The sequence below is a fragment of the Zootermopsis nevadensis genome, unplaced genomic scaffold (assembly GCF_977971745.1).
Source record: "Zootermopsis nevadensis isolate Lab colony 2312 unplaced genomic scaffold, Znev_1.0 Znev_ptg000040l, whole genome shotgun sequence".
Taxonomy (NCBI): Eukaryota; Metazoa; Arthropoda; class Insecta; order Blattodea; family Termopsidae; genus Zootermopsis; species Zootermopsis nevadensis.
The window spans coordinates 910,743-930,203 of NW_028259172.1; the positions used below are offsets into that span (position 1 = coordinate 910,743).

A 19,461-nucleotide genomic window follows, 5' to 3' on the forward strand; every position below is an offset into this window, starting at 1 on the left:
TCAGACCGGCTGTGTGGTCCACCCAACTTCCTGTCCAATTGGACCCGGGGTCCTATCCCTGGGGTAAAGTGCGGTGGGGTGTGATGCTGACCACTCACCCCCATCTAGTACCGAAGTCAAGGATAAGTAGAAGCTAAACCACCTCTCCCCTCAAGCTACATACATGGCGTGTAGCGAGACTGTTTTTTTCTTTTTTAAAGAATACATGTCTGCAGTGTCAAAGTTCTTCAGGCCGCTGTGTTTATATCAACCGCTGTACGAAATGAAAAGTACACATAAAGTTTCGAGAAAATCACTAGAACGGTAAAGAAGTTATTACGAAGAACAGACACACTGATGCAGGAATGTGATTATTCCATTAACTTGTATTTCCTTAATAAATTAAGAAAAGCGACTAAAATTATCATCGGAAGTCTGATAATCAGCGCTGTACATAAATAAATATCACACATTCCCGGACATGTTATGCGTCCACACCCGTGCGCAGACGCGTCCAACACTGCTCAATCGATACATTATCTCGTCGAAGTGTTCTTTCAAACTCATAAAGCATTTTGTGTATTGACACACGATGAAAACAGGTACAGAATTATGAGTGTGTTCTCGTATTGAAAGCAGAGTAAATCAAGTACGCGTGCATATATCAATGGAATTTATTCTGAAGCTGATGACATCGGTGGTGGAAAAGCTGAAATGCCTAAACGAAATAAAAAGTTCTGAGCGGGCGAGCAAGCTATTGAAAAGAGAAAACAGTTCTTGCTATAAACCGCGCGCAAAAACTGACTTTCCTGTCGAAACAAGCTTATAAACAAAATGTAATTTTTTTGCATCGAAATATACGGGCCAAAGGGCACAATGTTTCTCACCCATCTCTTATCCTGATATTAAGAATTCATGAAACTTCATGTCACTTCGTGTTATGGTATTTCGACACAGAAACAACATTCGTGAACTGACATAGAAATTATGTTGTATTACACAGAACATAATGGACGAATTTTTAAACATAACACCAATTGGATTCTGTGTTTACAGAATGCAAAACACATATTCCAAGACTACTAATAAAATTTGTAAGTTAAGGAAAGACGAAGACCTTCAGAAAGAATTTTGGGCGATGATGCTTGAACGGGTGAACAAGTGACCTGATTCCTTGTCTGTCTCATGATGATAATGATGAAGATAACGAATGAACTAATACAAATGTGAATTCAAATAAGATTCGTCGAATGTGTAGGGGAAAATTTCGACAAAGTTAGACACAAATGGGAAAACAAATTGAGAAATTCAATTCAATTCAATTAATTTATTTACGTGTTTGCCAACAGCAAGAAGCCAATAACAGGCAAACACAGATAGTACATACAATAATAATGAAATAATAATGGATAAAAGTAAACAAACGGATTAACTAAACTTATACATATACAGTATTAAATGTAACTGCCAAGTACAGGCAAACCCAAAATAGAAACGATATTTTACACAGAGCAAAAAAATGAAGAAATATAAATTGAATTGAATTGAATTACATTCAGCTACCACAGACCCATCTTAAGCGTAACTAATTCAAGTTAAATAAGCAATGTCTTAATCAAACTTTACTCAATTGTAAACAGATAACCATAGACTATTTAGATCTTATTAAATGCAAAATTACATGCGTTACAGGGTAATCTGTCTCATAATTACTTGTATTTATTCATGAACTCAGGTCACATAAAGTGAAGTTGAAAGACACATCGTATACCATTTAATTTCGACTACTAATATCTATGTAAGATTTGAGGTTTTCACAACGGTGAGTAAGATGATTTATGTCTTCTGGGTGTATTGCGCTGTGTAGTCTGGTTGATGTTAGCCAACGTTTAAGAGGTCATACTGCCTCCGTCATCAGGGCGATGACGGAGGCAGTATGACCTCTGAAACGTTGGTAAACATCGACCAGACTACACAGCACAACAAACCAGAAGACAGAAATCTTCATACTCATCGCCCTGATGACGGAGGCAGTATGACCTCTGAAACGTTGGTAAACATCGACCAGACTACACAGCGCAACAAACCAGAAGACATAAATCTTCATACTCATCGCCCTGATGATGGAGGCAGTATGACCTCCGAAACTTTGGTAAACATCGACCAGACTACACAGCGCTACAACCCAGAAGACAGAAATCTTCATACTCTGATGACGGAGGCAGTATGACCTCAGAAACGTTGGTTAACATCGACCAGACTACACAGAACAACAACCCAGAAGACATAAATCTTCATACTAATATATAATTTAATCGGAATCTGTTCAGTACCATAGACTATATGTAGCTGGAAAGCACGAACTTCCACGTTCTGTAAGTTCTTATGTTCACTGAGCATAAAGTTTTATATCCTGAAGTTCGTTTTATTCATGATATGCAAATCAAATGCGCCCAATATGGTAGTTACTTACTTACTCCATGGTACCAAGTCCTTCCTGAGAAGCCAACAGTCGATCAGCCACTCAAGAAATTCCCAACATTTTATGGAACCCGAAAGTGCTTTATAGTGTTCACAAGCGCCTACCAGTGGTCCCTATCCTTAGCCAGATGAATCCAGACCATACCGTCTCATCCTATTTCTCTAAGATAAATTTTAATATTATCCTTTCACCTACTACTACGTCTGCCTAGTGGTCTCTTTTTCCTTGGTTTGCCGGCCAAAACCCTTTATGAATTAATATTCTCTGACATGCGTGCCACGTGCTCAGTATGATATATCAATCAAATCAAAAGTTGATCATGCATAATTATATGCGTACGTAACATATTCGCAACAAGTAGGCTATAGGCCAAACTGGTACAAAGTTATGCACGAGACATATTGCTCATAAATAAATACTGGTGCTTATCCGAGTTGTATTGGTGTTTGATAAGGTGTCGGCTGTCTCAAAATTGAAAGAAGTCTGTGTTTTTAACAACATATTTTTCCTTACCTAACTGTCGACACGTTTCAAAGAGATAATACGACTTCATTCAGTGAACCTATGCGTCATTTCTTGCACAGTTTGTGGCTTAGGCGATGTTTCCTAGTGATTTTCTTGTCTTTAAAACTGTGATTTAAAGAATGGAGAACTAATAAACTGTTCAATACAGCGTTCTTCGAAACAGCGTTAAACGAGTTTTAAATTCTGCCGCTGTTTTTCAAGGAAACAACAAAACTTCTGGGTAGGCGTGTCCAAGAAGTATGTTAATTTTTAATGGGTCAAACGATTGTACATGAAATAATGATAATACTTCGAAACATACGAATGGGGGCTTCCATCAACCATCTATCAAGTAAGAGTGTCGTTGGAAGAAATGAGTACATGTCTGGGGATATGAAATGCCTCTCTCCTGTAAATATGGAATTAAGTGGATTAGGCCATACGAAATATCTAGACAATGAGATACAGGTAATGCTACAAGTTAAATTAGAGAGAAAGTTGATATGCGTGTTTCTACGACAAATATTACTTGTAAGAAATGTAAAAGCAAACCAAAGCCATCCCATTACATTCCAATGTTGGCACTTCGGAGAAAGAATGTATAGCTGCTACTCATTCTCTGCACTAGAAAGGGTGAGAGGTCAGCATCACGCCCCGCCGTGCTTTACCCTCGAGAAAGGACCCCGGTATCCACAGGACAGGAGTCTGGGTTGATCCCAGAGCCAGTATGGACGCAGAGGCTAAAAGAAAATCCTCTGCCTCTATCAGGGATCGAACCCCGATCACCTAACCCGTAGTCAGTCACTGTAGCTGAGCTACCCGGCTCAATAGTAAGAAATATACAAGCTTATATTTCTCCAGTCGTCTTTATAAATTTGAAATGTAATCTTCTATCTTGCAGAGAAGAGAGAGAAATATCAGAGATAGACTTGTTTCTCCGCGCGCCCACACATGCACACACTGCCTTCATCATTGTAGATTACATCTAATCGGCCTAATACATAAGACCTTAGTTTATACGTTAACTGAGAATTGCAAGATTTGCAAGTTTACCGAAATTAGAATCACTAAGTGTGTAATAATGGTACAAATACTTCCTTCTACTATAATATCATTACGGTTTTATGGTCCCATTTTCCAACGTAAGGCAAATGCATCTTTCGTAGGCTTAATACCTACAAAGTGCTAGCTACTACGCTGCGAGTCGGATTGCCTGTCGTAGAGTACAGCAGGGGTTGGGCGAAGCGACGACTTTATTAATGTCTCTAATGGCTGAGTACACAAAAGAAGCGGTGACGTTGGTGGTGGTGGCCGAACGCTGTACGATAGATTACAAACACAAGTGGTAAAGTGGTAACGTGTCTCCTTTGCCGTGTCTCTGTTGTAAGCCGTATAAACTAGAAACGGAGTATATAAAAAGAAACAGCTTCACCACACAGCCTTTCGCTCTCTCTCTCTCTCTCTCTCTCTCTCTCTACATGTCGTGTTTTATGTAACAACATATGTAGTACACTTTTCTGAACCGTATAGAGGAAACTTGGGAGTATGTTGAATGAAGAGTCGCGGATAGCCGAAAAGGGGCATTCCTCCAGTTTGGCTGTTGAGTAAGGTGCTGACAGTCACGAACATGGGCGGATTTCTCCTCGGGACAAAGTCAAATGGTGGTCTCTTATGAACATGACAATGTGCTTTCGGAATCCATAAAAGGATTTATTGAACAGCTGAGCGACTGTTAGCTCCTAAATATGATCCATCTAGAACGGAGGTGTTTGAATATTTGGATCTGAATGGGTTGAAGTAACACGTGGATTGAGAAAGGAAAATGAGGAACTTCAAAATTTCTTTTCGTCTACATCTGTTGGTGGTCACACCAAGCACGAAACAGTTGGCACCACACAAATCACACAAATAAGCCACGTGGATACAACTCAGGTCGGAAAATCAAATGACGTGATCAGCTGAAATACTTAGACGCATTTCTGAAACTAATATGCTGGAGTGAAAAAAAATTATAACTCTTCATCCCTGAAGATGGAGACAATATGTTTTTTCCGAAACACTGACATCTACCGACAAGTCTACACGGTAACAGAGCCCAGAAAATCATTACCATCTTCACCATCGTAAGCACCTACAATCTCACATCATAATTCTGTAGTCTTTATTAGCTGCAAAGTCTTCTAATTTGTAGCTATCTTCTTGATTTATAAAATCATAAAAGGTAAATTCGACAGAGATGATTATTTGTTAATACAAGGTCCATATTCATATTGTATCCTCATACCGATCATTCAGCAGATGAATAATAAAATTTTGATAAATATTTAAATGCAGTGATGTTCGTTTCACGAAGAACAAGCCACAGCGAAACAGACAGCTGACAGTGCACTTAGCTGCTCATTATTATTTCAGTACTTATTGAACTCTGATCGGGAGATACTTCGAATGTAGACGGCCTGTGTACCAAAATACCGATCAACAACGCGTGCATGTGTCAAGATATCAGCGTCAGTGCACTAACAGAGTATACAGTGTCGCATCCCAAAGCGAATCAAACGCAGAAGACGACAAGTATTTTTAAAATACAGATTACACGGCACTACGTCCCAAAACAGTCTTTAAAGTTCTGATTATAGGTACGAGGTGCGATCGGAAAGTTTCAAGACTGCACCTATAAAAACCCGTACACTTATCTCAGGTATTAAATTCATCCATCACCCTCGAAGTAGTTCCCCTGGGAGTGAACACAACGATCCCAGCGCCGCTGCCAAGCCTGGAAGCATCCCTGGAAATCTTTCTTTGTCAGCCTGTCAAGCACCATCTGCGATTCTGCCTGAATCTCTTCTATCGTCTCAAATCTCCTTCCCTTTAGCTGAATTTTCATCTTTGGGAAGAGGAAATCTTAGAAAGGAAGTTGGGGTCGGTTCTTGCAAGATCTTTGAGCTCCTGACAAACGAGAAGTCGATTCTGCTTCTGGTCCTCAGACAGGAGCCTTGGCACAAACTTGGCTGCGATGCGTCGCATGTGGAGTTCTTCCTTTAGAATCAGCTGACAGGTCCCATAGCCTATCCCAAGAATGTCGCACAAGTCGTTGATGGTACGACGTCGATCTTCGTGAATGGCCTGCCGAATCTTCGTAACATTTTCGGGCGTTGTGCTCGAAGATGGTCGTCCAGAACGCTCGTCATCATCGACAGAGGTTCGGCCATTTTTAAAACGTGAATGCCACACAAACGTTTGTGTACGACCCATTGCGGACTCCCCAAATGCTAGCTTTAGCATTTCATAGGTTTCCGTAGCCGTTTTGGCGAGTCTTTGGCAAAATTTGATTCACACGCCATTCCGAAATCGCAGGAGGGTCGGTGTAATGCACTACCAAAACGCCCGTAACTAAGAAACAAATGCTAATTCGATGATGCCGCCTGGCACACTGATTCACTATGAATGTAGGCCGCAACCCCTAAAGGCAGAAGCTCGTACTACATCCGGTTCGCCCGCTATTGACACAGTCTTTAAACTTTCCGATCGCACCTCGTACACAAATAGTATCCTAATATGTTCCTAACAGATTGTGATAACTATTCGGGGAACGGAGTTATGGTACGCACACAAATTCTGAAACAGCAAGATGACGCAGAGGGCTCTATGTAACACTGCAATGTAAATGAGGCTTAAACAATTAGTACCAGATGTCAACTGGACTTCTGCCCATTTCTTAGTTTCAGTTATTTGCACGAGTTTTGTAAAAAAAAAATGAAAAAACTTTCCGATAAACCAAAAACCGTTTAAGTGTTCCAAAATCCAATGATATGTATTATTATGTTTATGTTGTCACTAGGGGCAATCAATCGTATGCAAAGTGCAATTTTGTGGTAAACAATTTTGTCATTCAACAGTACGCACACGTAAATTGTCGGTGTTTTCTGCTTTTTTCTTTTGTTAATAATTATTAAATTTTATCACATACGTTATATTTATTCTTACTCATTATAAAATTCAATGTAATTTTATTTGCCTCAATTTTTCGTCATTCAAAGAGATTCATTTTTCTTGTGTTAATTTCTAGAATTAATATACATTAGTAGACAAACAATATGGGTCACCAACTTTCAAAATTGAAAGCCGGACTGATGATGATCAGACTACAATATCTTCGTAGTTCTTCTTTAATGACTGTTACGCTTTTATTAAACGCTGAATCAGTCCCCTATAACGTCGTTTATACTAAAGCATCCCTGATATAAACTGGAGTCCGTTTATATTTGAATCCAAGACATAAACTGACCAAATTAGCTCTGTATACACAGAAACTAAAAGTAGCGGAGTAGGTGTTAGTGATCATACTTCGTATTAAAGAAGTCCGACGTTCGATTCTCCGCCTACAAACTGGTTATCCCCTCTGAACAATTCCGTGTTTATCCCCCGTTCATACACGCAAATTGTTGGAATGGCATTTTAAGAATATTCATTATCAACAAGCTCCAAAATGAAATACTTGGACAACATTTAATGTAGCCAACTTAACACAAATTTAATCGAAACTGTGTTATTATTTTCTAAAATAATACAAGCTGCCAAATGAAGAAATGAAACACGGTTAAACACTAAAGCAGTATTTAAAGCCACCAAAATTCAATACAAGTTCACATGCTTGCTTAAATCACTATAACTATAATTTGTGCTAACTCATATTTCTGTTCTACTGATACAAGCGGCTGATAACCCGAAAGGGTCATCACATATAAAATAACAATGCTTCAAAAGTACTGATATCTTATAAATTCACTGCAAATTTATTTATCTGTACCACTCTGGCTACACAAATGAGCCGGGATAGCTCAGTCAGTATAGTGACTAGCTACGGGCTGGACGACCGGGGTTCGATCCCCGACGGGGGCAGAGGATTTTTCCTCTAGCCTCTGCGTCCAGACCGGCTCTGGGGTCCTCTACAATGGGTACCGGGGTCCTTTCCCGTGGGTAAAGCCGGCCGGGGCGTGAAGCTGACCACTCACCCCCATCTAGTGCCGAGGTCAAGGAAGAGAGGAGCTACACCTCCACTCCCCCCAAGCGCCTACATGGCGTAGAGTGGGACAAACTTTACTTTTACTTTTACTCTGACTACACAAATAAGAAAACCGGTAAAATTAACAAAATTCCTAATGATAAAACGTCTCTGTTTCAGTCAAATTCAGAGCTTTATAAAGCAAAACGTATGCTCAAACATGATCATAAGACACCAAATGCAATCTTCCGGTGTACCATAAATACTATATAGCTATATTATGAAATATTTAAATTGTGGAACAAGTCACTAATAAGAATCCACTTACGAAAGATAACTTTAATCAGCAACAAAATACGATTTGATTTTTTTAACCTTATATAATTAGTAGCAGTGTTTAATTATACATTGAATTGTAAACCCCAGTTTGTAGTAATTGTACAGAAGAATCTACCTTGTTTATGTAACAATTAGTCTATCACAGGTCTTTGGCTTTTCTACTGTGACCTGTTCATTGCGTTTCATTGCACATCTCGAGCAACCACAATCCATGGCAAACATGGAGTCAATCAGTCAATCAATCACTTAATCAAATATGGCTGTGCTTATACAGTATCATACTACGAAGATGCATGTATTATTGTAGGTACAGCCTCGCCCTTTTTAACCCAGGGCAATATATGAAGATAAGTGGTCTGCTTCACGTTCCAGCCGCTTCAACCACAGTAAATATCCTTTGGTAAAAGTTAGATAGTAGGATGAAATCTAATCAATGCCACTGTACGATAAATTATTTAAACAAAAACCTACAGAACACAACCTAAAGCAAGAAGATTAGCACAGCTATAGAATTGTAACCGATGTACTTGATCCTAAGCCAGTTCAGTCCAGTACACACTGCTGAATCTCCTTCTTTAACAGCTATTTTAATATTTACTTTTCCATTTGTGTATCGGTCTTTCAAGCTATTCTTCTCCTACAGGGTTCCACAAACAAATCTGTTAAGAATCTTTTGCCCTTCTCGCCAGTGCTGCGTTTCAACTGCATCGTAAAATTATTAACATCAAATTGAAACTCGTAAAATTTCTCATTGACGAGTTGCCTCTATTTCGTCTCAATTTGCTTCTTCCTTATTCTTTTCGCGTTCTAGTTTAAGATCCTTCCCAACCGCGGCATCCATGTCGCGGGTAACTGGCAACCCGGAGTACACGACTGCCTCAATGGGCGATGAAAGGAAAAATTCGTGTACCCGAGAACACCAAATTAACTGATAAAAATATTCTTACCGAGGCAATTATTTGGGCCTCCAGGTTTATGTTCCTGATTACCGACTCGACCATGAAAAATCAAAATACAAACATCTCCGAAGGGAATAATTAATATTTTCTGTGCGGAAAATATTTCTCCTACGACATTATTAATTGATAAAAATAAAAAGTCGTTAATTATAAAAGCGAAAATATGAAAATATGTCCTTTATACACACACGCACACACTATACAAACAGGGAGGAGGGCGATGATAGCTTTGATAAGATGAGAAGCTGCCATTACATTGTTTTATGGTACGATTAACCATTACTTAATGTTTCACAGTGTTTTGTTGATTTGTTGAAAATGCACTAGAGGTGCAGCTAACAACTGTTTAACCCATATGTCCTGATGCAGGTAGTCAACACAATAAGTGTTATCAGTAAACTAACCCCTTTCCTGAAAAATCTTAAGGCGTGATTCCTCATTTAAAATTAAACATATTTTCAAAAATGTATTCTCTTCCACTATGTCCAGTTTGTAGCATTCTATATACAGCATCTAAATGCGTACTTTGCAACTATGCATCTTTCATTTTTCCAGACGTTCAGCTACCCCACACACAAACCAATTACTCGCAAAGTTATTCAGCAGCAAAAACCCCCGCACTACCTAATCATAAATTCTAATCTCGATACAGTAAATTGAAGACCAGAGGCATTGCACTGCACTGTGTACTACAGATGAACGATTAATTTATTGTGTTTTCAAATGCATATCATATAAAAAGTGTAAGATTTGAGGTTCTCACTGCTTTGAAGAAGTAGATGTTCTTCAGCCCTCAATATGGAGACAGTATGCTCCTCTTAAGCTTTGGTATCTATCTAAAAGTCCACACGGCGTTACTATCCAGATGAACAACATTGACAAACACAAGATGCTTCAGAATAATTCCGAGGGGCACAATAAAGATCTGTAAAATTATAGAGGTCAATTTATTGTTTACACTTAGTTCTATATTTTAACTTCTGTTTATAGAAAACGTGGGTTATAATATCAAATACCACTGAAATTATTTTGAATAGTTACAGGTATTAAATATGACAAAAGATAAATTAAGGTAAAGACATTACCCATATATCCATTACTCGTTTATTTTGTGCATTTTATGAAATAACAAATGGAGTTTATTTTCGTAAGAAATTAAACGCTTCTTAGGATAGACAATGAATCATTATCACTTGCTTGATTCCCTAATTAATAAGTTTAAGTATTACGTAGCAAGTTGCCCATATTTACTATAGGCTATGTCCGCCCTGTCTCCGTGGAAAATGTCCTATTACACAGATTTCGCAATTATTATTCATTAGCTGCTAACATTTCCGAATAATTTACATACTGTTTCAGTATAACAGAGCTCTACTCAATCTTCTGAAATGATATAAGCTTAAATAATCCAACTTATTACTGACACTTTAATGAAATAACAGGTCATAAAACTTTACGATGCATTCAGACAGGTATGGATAACTTGTGGCTGAGTATGGATTATATATAATACCACGTTCTGTACATCACTTAAAATGCATTATGTCGCTACACTAATCCCTGCGTTCACAGAGTTGCTTAGCAACTCGAATGTACAATTTCCTACTAACACAAGGATGTAAATAATTGTCAAACTAGGATATTACTGAGTGTCAAACACTTTAATATATAACTATTTAAACAAACTGCATAACAAGCATTAACATTATTATCGTTGACGTTTTACGCTTTATAGAACCGAAATATTACAACATTTATACTTCTTGATTTATTTAAATAAGCTTATGAATATAGAATATACAGAGTCAAATGATGAGATTAATAAGACCAGAAGTGGACGTAAATGTCCATTAACTGACTTCATGCATCGTAACCTTTACTGAGAAGGTAAAATTAGCTTAACTAGTCAAAAAATGATTCGCATCTTATGAAAACTGTGTTTACAAAAGCCCGCCACTAAAGACTATTCTGAACCAGTTTAATGTAAAAAACACTCTAAAATCCTACTTCCTTAAGATCCATTTAAATACTAGCCTGCAAACTTGTATCGGTCACTTTTCTTCAAAGTTTCTAAACAAAATTGTTTATTAGATACTTCATTTTCTTCTGTGCATGTGTAGCTCATCCTCCTTGTTTTTTCAGCCTGGTAATATTTATTAAGCCTCTCAATATGTAACTTTGTCCATCCTTCTGTCACGTTCACTCTCCCATGTCTCACTTAAGTACAGAATCAGTACCCATTTATTAAAAAGTTTTATTGTTTTTTTTTTATTTTGGCGAGTGATAAAACAGAAGCTTCCTAATTTTTATGCTACACCAAATATTATTAGGATGATAAAAGAAAAAAAAAGAGAGAAAGAGAGATGGGCTGGGTATGTAGAAGGCATTGGGGGGGGTGATTAAAAAAAATGCATACAAATTTTCCGTCTGAAATCCTGCAGGATAGGGACCACTCGAACGACCCACTCGTAGATGGCATAATAATGATAAAACGGATTTAAAAAATATAAATTATAAATGTAAATTGGTTTCATGTGGCTAAAAACATGGAATTGTTGTAAGTTCTTGTAAATACAGTGATAAACCCTGGAGTTCCACAAAATACAGTGAATTTCTTGAATAGCTGAGCATAATGTTAGCTTCTAAGAAAGGACTCTGCTTCACGGGTTTTCTTAGTTAGTTCATTACGGTAAGATACCAAGTTTCGCACGCGTACAAGTCAACAGAAGAAAACATAGCTTTGTATGCGGTTTCGTTTTTAAATTTTAAGATAGGAGGCAGGAACTGGAATGAACTGAATGGTAGGAAACATGTTCCACATGTAATCTACCGTTAATCTACCCCTGAATGTAATTTTGATTTGAAACTGGAGTCCCCAAGTACCTGAACTTTACCTCACTGCATGTTTCAGGGCAGTCTGCCACAGAATCATCTTACTTGACGGAGAGGTTGAATCGACGAAAATCCCAAAGTGACGAACCACCAGGACGATAATCACTCATCGCCCTGATGACGGAGGCATCAAGGACCTCTGAAACGTCGGCAAACTTCTACCAGACTACCCGGCGCAGCAACCCAGAAGACAGCCATCTTCAATCTCACCGCCGTGAAAACCTCAAATCCCACACAGGACGAGAATCGAACTTCAAACATTGTGAATACAAAACAGGAGTGTAATCGTTCTGTGTGAAAACTCGTACCAGAACTTTAAACCTCGACTTCTCCCCGAATCCTTTCCAGTTCACTGTAGCCCTAAGTAACTAACTAACTAGATGGCTCACTGAACCCGAAGGTTCATCACCGAATTAACCAAAGCCCTCCACCGGACCCTGTCCTGGGCCAACAAAATCCAGTCTCCTTCAACTCCTGTCTCCCATAGATCCCGCCTGAGATTATCCTCCCATCTAGTCTAGGTCTCCCCCTCAGGCTTCCCAACCAGAACCCGGTGCACACCTCTTGTCCCATCCATGCGCTCTACATGCCCAGCCCATCTCATTCTTCTCGACTGAATCACCCTCACAATACTGGGGGAGCAGTACAGATTTTTAAGCTCGTCATTATGCAGTTTTCTCCATGTCCCATCGTGTTCTCTCTGAGGCCCAAATATCCTCCTCAACACCCGATTCTCAAACACCTGCAATCTGTGTTCCTCCCTCTGAGTGAGAGACCATGTTTCGCACCCATACAAAACAACAGGCAAGATTATTGTTTTGTACACTTTAATTTTCAGGTTCTTAGAAATCACTTGGGAAGACAAAATATTTTGAACTGAGAAGTAGCAAGCATTTCCGGAATTTCCTTATGAGTATAATTTTGATTTGTTATTTTTGTTCCCCTCTGGCCTCTGCGTCCAGACCGGCTCTGGGGCCCACCCAGCCTCCTCTACAATGGGTACCGGGGACTTTCCCGGGGGTAAAGCCGGCCGGGGCGTGATGCTGACCACTCACCCCCATCTAGTGCCGAGGTCAAGGAAGAGAGGAGCTATACCTCCACTCACCCCAAACGCCTACATGGCGTATAGTAGGACAAACTTTACTTACTTTACTTATTGTTGTTCCCAGATATTTGAACTTTGTAACCCTTTCAAAGGACTTATTAGCCACCCTAAGATAATTTTGCCCGCCTGTCTGCTGACGACGAGATACTAACATGTACTTAGTTTTTTCTGAATTTACTTCTAGCCCCCACCGTATATTATGTCAAGTTAATAGTTCTTTGAAAACTGCACAGCATTAACGCATAACAGGAATGCCATAACAGCCGGTCTTTCCTTTCGCATGTTTCGTCATCGAAAATGTTCGACATATTTCGAAATTTAAAAGTGGAGGTTCACTTCAAATGCAGTCACGTAAATTTAATTCTGGGGCGTGCTGACCGAATATAGCCTAATCCCCATTCTACATGAAGGTGAAAGCGAGCTTAATCAAATTTGTCAAAATGGTTTTCTACATATCAGTACAGTGACTAGCTACGGGTTGGACGACAGTGGTTCGATCCCCGACGGGGGCAGAGAATTTTTCATTTAGCCTCTGCCCACACGGCCTCCTATCTAATGGGTTCCACCCCACTTACCACCATCTAGGGTCGAAAGAAAGAATTAGTAGGAGCTATACCTTCTACCCCCCCCCCAAGCGACCTTCTTTACTTTTTACTTTTACATATTATAAATACATTATATAAAACACATCACTCAATAAGAAACTCAACTTGTATTTGAAACTTATCCGATATTTATGACTCTATATTTCTATGTCATGTAATGTTTATAATGTTAGCTTTCAAACAACAAATCTACAAATAAATTAATAAAAGCTATGAATTATGCATAATATAAGGGTCCGTCTCCATAAATTAAGTTACTCACCTGATCAAATAATTCCCCACTTTCAAGAAATTGCGAGATTCATTACCATGGTCACAAAATCCTGCAACCTACCCACATCCTCAGCCAGTTTAATCCAGTCCACATTCTTGCATCCTATTTATCTAAAGCAATCTGCTCGTTTGTAACAGAGTCTAGAGGAAGAAATAATTTGTTTTCAGTCTAATATTTTACACCGAAGTACCTTCAGTACCCTGAGGACGAGGAAGAAAATGGTTCTCGAAAATTTGGTTTTTTCTCCTTTCAACGGTTGGTACCCCGAGAATAATTCATTATATCAGAAGAAACATTCACCTTCATACTCGCCGCCTTTAGGAACTTAATTCTCACAAAGACCTTGATAATGTCTATATAGAACGTCTGTTGTGATATTATTAGCACTTAAACTTTCTGTCGGGTCAAAAAAGCCACAGACTTCATCATCAAATTAGAGAATACCTTTCAACGCTTTATAAATTGTGCGACAAAGCTGTGGTATGACTAATTCAGATTGTCTCCCACAGATGTAGTATTGTAGGAAGAACAGCCGACAGAATTTACAGATATATTTTTTTCCATCCATACGGTGGCAATTACACCATTCACTGGGGTATTTTTTTTTTCGTTTAATAAATTTGTGAATAAAAGCGATTTATTTCAAAAAGCATTTCCCCCCCCCCCTCACCTCAGATAGTATGCCTTTCCACACTTTTGATTTTGTGTCACTGGACATGGAGCCGCCACTGTTAATGAAGTTCATAAATTTCAGACGTTTTGTCAGTGACTAAAAGTCCGCAGTTGCGAACTGAACATCTGGTCCCACTTCAGTGAATCCTGTGTAGACAATGTCTTAACTGCGCAGTCGCGATCTAAAGAGTTAAAACCGAATAAAGAAAACTGAGTACGAGTCGAACCACTGAGAATCTTTTTTATGTTAACGTTCCACCTGCACCTAGGTCTCCCAAGCGGCAATTTCCATTGCGGTTTTCTTACTAAAACATTGTGTAATTGTCTCATCTTTCTCGTTTCCTCAGTACTTTCAGAATTCCCAGGCCCTCCCAGCACTCTGCATTGACTTCCATGCACGTGTTTACGCAGAAAGTGGTAGGCGGTCTTACAACATGGCGTGCAGCGATCACGTGGTTTAGGAAGCAAGCTTGATTGCTGTGCTGGTTACATGACGCGCTGTAGAAATCCAATTGGGCGTCGGGCTTAATCTAATGGGGTCCCCAACTTCCTATGGTCGACTGAGTTAGTTTAAATCTTCTTAACTGTACATGTTACGACATTCAAAGTTAGAGTGATTCTCGCGTTATTTAAAAACTCTGCTTGAATTTCAAAGGTTATATTTACTCAGACGAAAGGGGAAGTTGACCATGAGAAAGTTAATATTTGAAAGCAGTGGCCTATTTCAAGACATTATCCCGGCATTTAATTTAGCAGACTAAGAAAAGACGACAGAAACAATCAAAATTTGAAGTCTCATCTAATTCATAACCTTCTGTTACATTAATGTTCTTAGACTGAAATATTCCCAGCAAGAAAGAGAGTTCATGTTTAACACTCATACAAAACAAATACGTAAAATTATAACTTTGTAATATATTTAATGCATATTTATAGTAAAAAAAGATGGCTTCAAATATTTTACACAGCTTTAAAATATGAATATGAATCCTAATATCTACTAAACTTAATCTATGACATAACTTTTCGTTACCAAATGCTGTAGTTTTACCACATTTTTAAACGGTTTTATAATGTACTAATGCATGGATTTTGGTTTAGGCACCCCACATATAGAAAAGAACAAACAGAAGTCGACTGAATAAGCATTCTGATAAATCGGTACAGTACTGGAGACAGATGGAGTTGGTATCACATATACTAACTGAAAATTAAACCCAAATTCAGTGACAGGTTAGAAGGTTGGATTAGAATATGTTTCAGTCTAATGGCTATAAATTGGCAGAAACCCAGAAATTCTAGCCACCAGATTAAAGAATTCATCTATAGTTGTAATTTATTTTGTATTCCCTTCATCAGCGATTTCATCTTCCTTGAACAATATCATTTTTGGGGTTACTTCTATATTTCCTACTATTGAACAATGTTGTAAATGCACATTAGCTTAAGCTAATGTTGTGAACTCAAATATCTTACTTATTCTACATATAAAATTCACATTACTTCTCTTTTTCTGAAATTATTATCTTAAATATGGTTAAATTTAACTCTGAGCTTTGATTTGTGATTATATTTATGTATGAACTAATTTTATTTTTACTGTAATTCAGTACAAACTTCAAATTACATGTGATTCATTGCATGTGTCTCGACTAACCTTAACTCATCTGATGGAAAACATGTTGATGAAATGACTATTATGTAAAGAAAATAAAAATAGTTCAAAACTACGTGCAGTTTACCCAACCCCTTTATAAAACGTTAATAAATGTCGGAAGAAATAACTATTGGGTATAACGAATGTGCTGTATGTAAATCATATAAAGAAATTTTTGATGGGTGGGTAATCAAATAAAAATTAAATTAAAAATAAATGATTTCTATTAGCTAATATTATTGTTAAAAGATTTAATAAACCAATGCCATTTCATAATTCAGCATTCATGACAATATCTGAATGCCATGTCATGTCACCATACAGCCTATTTAACACATCAGCACTAAATAGTCTTACTTACAGCATTTAATTCTGTATTTACTTATAAAGTTTTATGATAAAGTCCCTGATCTTTGCATAACGTCGGTATGAAAAAATGGCTGATAAATATCAAGATGCAGGGTGAAGGAACGGAGACGAGGTAATGGAAATGCTGAACAAAGGCAGAAATGTAGATAGTAATCGTATGTTGTTGGCACAATTTATGGATACGCTTAGCAAAGTATTGAACAACAAGGATTAAGACCCAAGTACCTGCAGCAATAGTAATTAACTGCGCTTCCAATCAACCAAAATAAGAGACGAGAGAGGATTTTTTTCCCGCTGTAATGTCCCCTCCCAGGCACTGTAGACTACCGATTCATGTTATTAGGTTACAAGGGGCGAAAGGGAATGAAAAACTGAAGCTTCAGTTTCAACCGAAAACCACACTCGCCTTCAATTTTTCATCTCTAACAGTGGCCGTTGGCGAAGGTTATGTAACTCGGAGAGGGGGTTTGACTACGAACCTAGCGTCTAAATAAAGCATGTCGCCCCAATGGGTCGGCCACGTGTCACATAAACATCGATACAACCACACACCTTTCGACTTACCTTACTGACAACTAGCTTTCTTCTTTCTTATTCTCTCTTCGTTCACAACACAAATAATATTTCGTGTCACAATACTCACACAACACATACAATAGTAAAAATAGGATGATTTCTTTTGATTTTCACTATATCTTAATTATATACTTAACAAAAAACAGCAACATCAATAACACCAGTCTTAATAAATATTTAAATATATAGGACGCGGACACGGAGAGAAATAACAACAAAATATAACAAAACAAGGGCTAGACGCACACAATAAGACGTGATTCACACTGCACAGTCACAAAATAGTCGGCCAGTCTACTCAGAACCAGCACGGGAGCCGACTCGCGACTGTTTCCGACGCGATGCCAGCGCGCCATGCGAGAATATGCGGCGTCGCACGTTCCAGTAAAAAAAAAAAGACAAACAACCGAGCGAAGTGATCGGCTTTGGCGCCTCGGCCAGTAAATTAGCAGTCTGAAGTAGCTGGCGCACGTACATAATTCTAAATCAAGTCCCTGATTCTTAGCATTATCCATTTCTATTGAATAATTATGCGTACGTTTTCTCGTCCATCCACGTGTGTACGACAAGATTTCTAGCAAATTCATGTATTTCAATCATTACTAGTATACCCTGGGATATTATTTCGTACAGGAATTGAAAGTCTAACTACTTTCAAACCGACACTATTTTTAAATATTTAAGACAAATGACAAAGAAATATATTCTGCTGTAATGTAGCTGACTTAAAAAATAAATGGAGTAAATTACATAGCAGGGCACTTCATTACGTACGGGTCTCCCTTAGAACTGGTTGATTGGTTAACTAACTCTAACTAAATTCTAAGATAGTAAAATTCTTACATTCCTAATTATTTCAAAGGGAAAAATCCTTAAGACGGTCATTTAAAGACAAAGACAGAACTGGTAAGGAATAATAAAAACGACGTTGAATATCATGTGATATGTGAACTGCTTCTGAATTATAACCATAATATAATATACGTCTTTTAATTTGTTCAACATAAATAGAACAAAGATAAATTGGAACTAAATGGGACACGTTGTCTATGCTGATTAAATTACTATAGTGAGGAAATACACAACCATTACAAAGAGAAACATAGAAGATCTATTAAATGCAATATGAAAGTTACTCTAGACGCCCACACACAGAGAACGATGCAGCCTATGCGTTGATATATCGTTACTACACTGCAAAATAAAATCATAACATAAAGGCAGTTAACATATCCTTGGAAAATGTTATACAGTTAAAACACATTTAATTAGAAACGCTGATATAAATCAAAACTGCGTTTTTGAAAAAGCAGAAACAGATTAAATTCGGGGGATTTGTAATCTTTTGTCTCCCCGTTTGCAGTCCACAAATATAATGACTAAAACACACTGGGCAATAATTGAAATTTGGTCTCTCACAGTAACGAAATAATAACACAGACAAGGTGCTCAGGAGAGCATAAGATACTAAATTATTGACGTGACAGGAGGCTGGAGAAGGTTGCATATCGAGGAGAATCATAATTTGTAACCTTCATCAAATACTAAATTTTTTGTGTTTCCTTGCCGGAATCCAGCGTTGCCGGACTTCCCTTTCCTTAATTTTGAAGGTTGTTTCTTTCTAAAAAAAAAAACGAACAAATTTTGTGATTGGTCATATCAGTCCTACTCCATATGCACATCGGACCTTTCAGAACATTTGCTTCAAAACAATTAGCTCTCGCCGCTATTATGACAATAATTGTACAGAACGACACGGAACTTGTTTTAAATTACTTTACAGTTTGCAGGGAGCCTTTCAAAGATTGCGGAAGGCACCCTGGAGCCATACTTCCTCCTTTAGTCTTTCACAAAGACTCCCATAACAAATTATAATTTGCCTCCACACCTTGGAATCTGTCATTTGACAACATCCTATTGTATTCCAGTCCAGATTTAATACTTTCCTCCCATAAAGATAATATTTTTAAAAGCCAAATGGATATTCACTGTTAGTACTGACACATATGATAGTTTCACTGTATGGGAGAGCTACCTGGTGAAGCC

General features: G+C 38.1%; 1 protein-coding gene across 9 annotated transcripts in view; it reads right to left on the reverse strand.

Moving 5' to 3' along the window:
- Positions 1 to 17,723, reverse strand: part of LOC110834927 (dystrophin, isoforms A/C/F/G/H-like) — a 330,291-nt gene extending 312,568 nt beyond the window's left edge. For 3 of the 9 annotated variants that reach the window (XM_087360230.1, XM_087360229.1, XM_087360228.1), the window contains exon 1: positions 17,404 to 17,723. The gene's annotated coding sequence lies outside the window, so the exon portion shown is untranslated. The remainder of the gene's footprint in view (positions 1 to 17,403) is intronic. The other 6 variants (XR_015538352.1, XM_087360238.1, XM_087360243.1 and 3 more) reach the window with 4 other exon arrangements.
- Between the last annotated feature and the right edge of the window lie 1,738 nt (positions 17,724 to 19,461).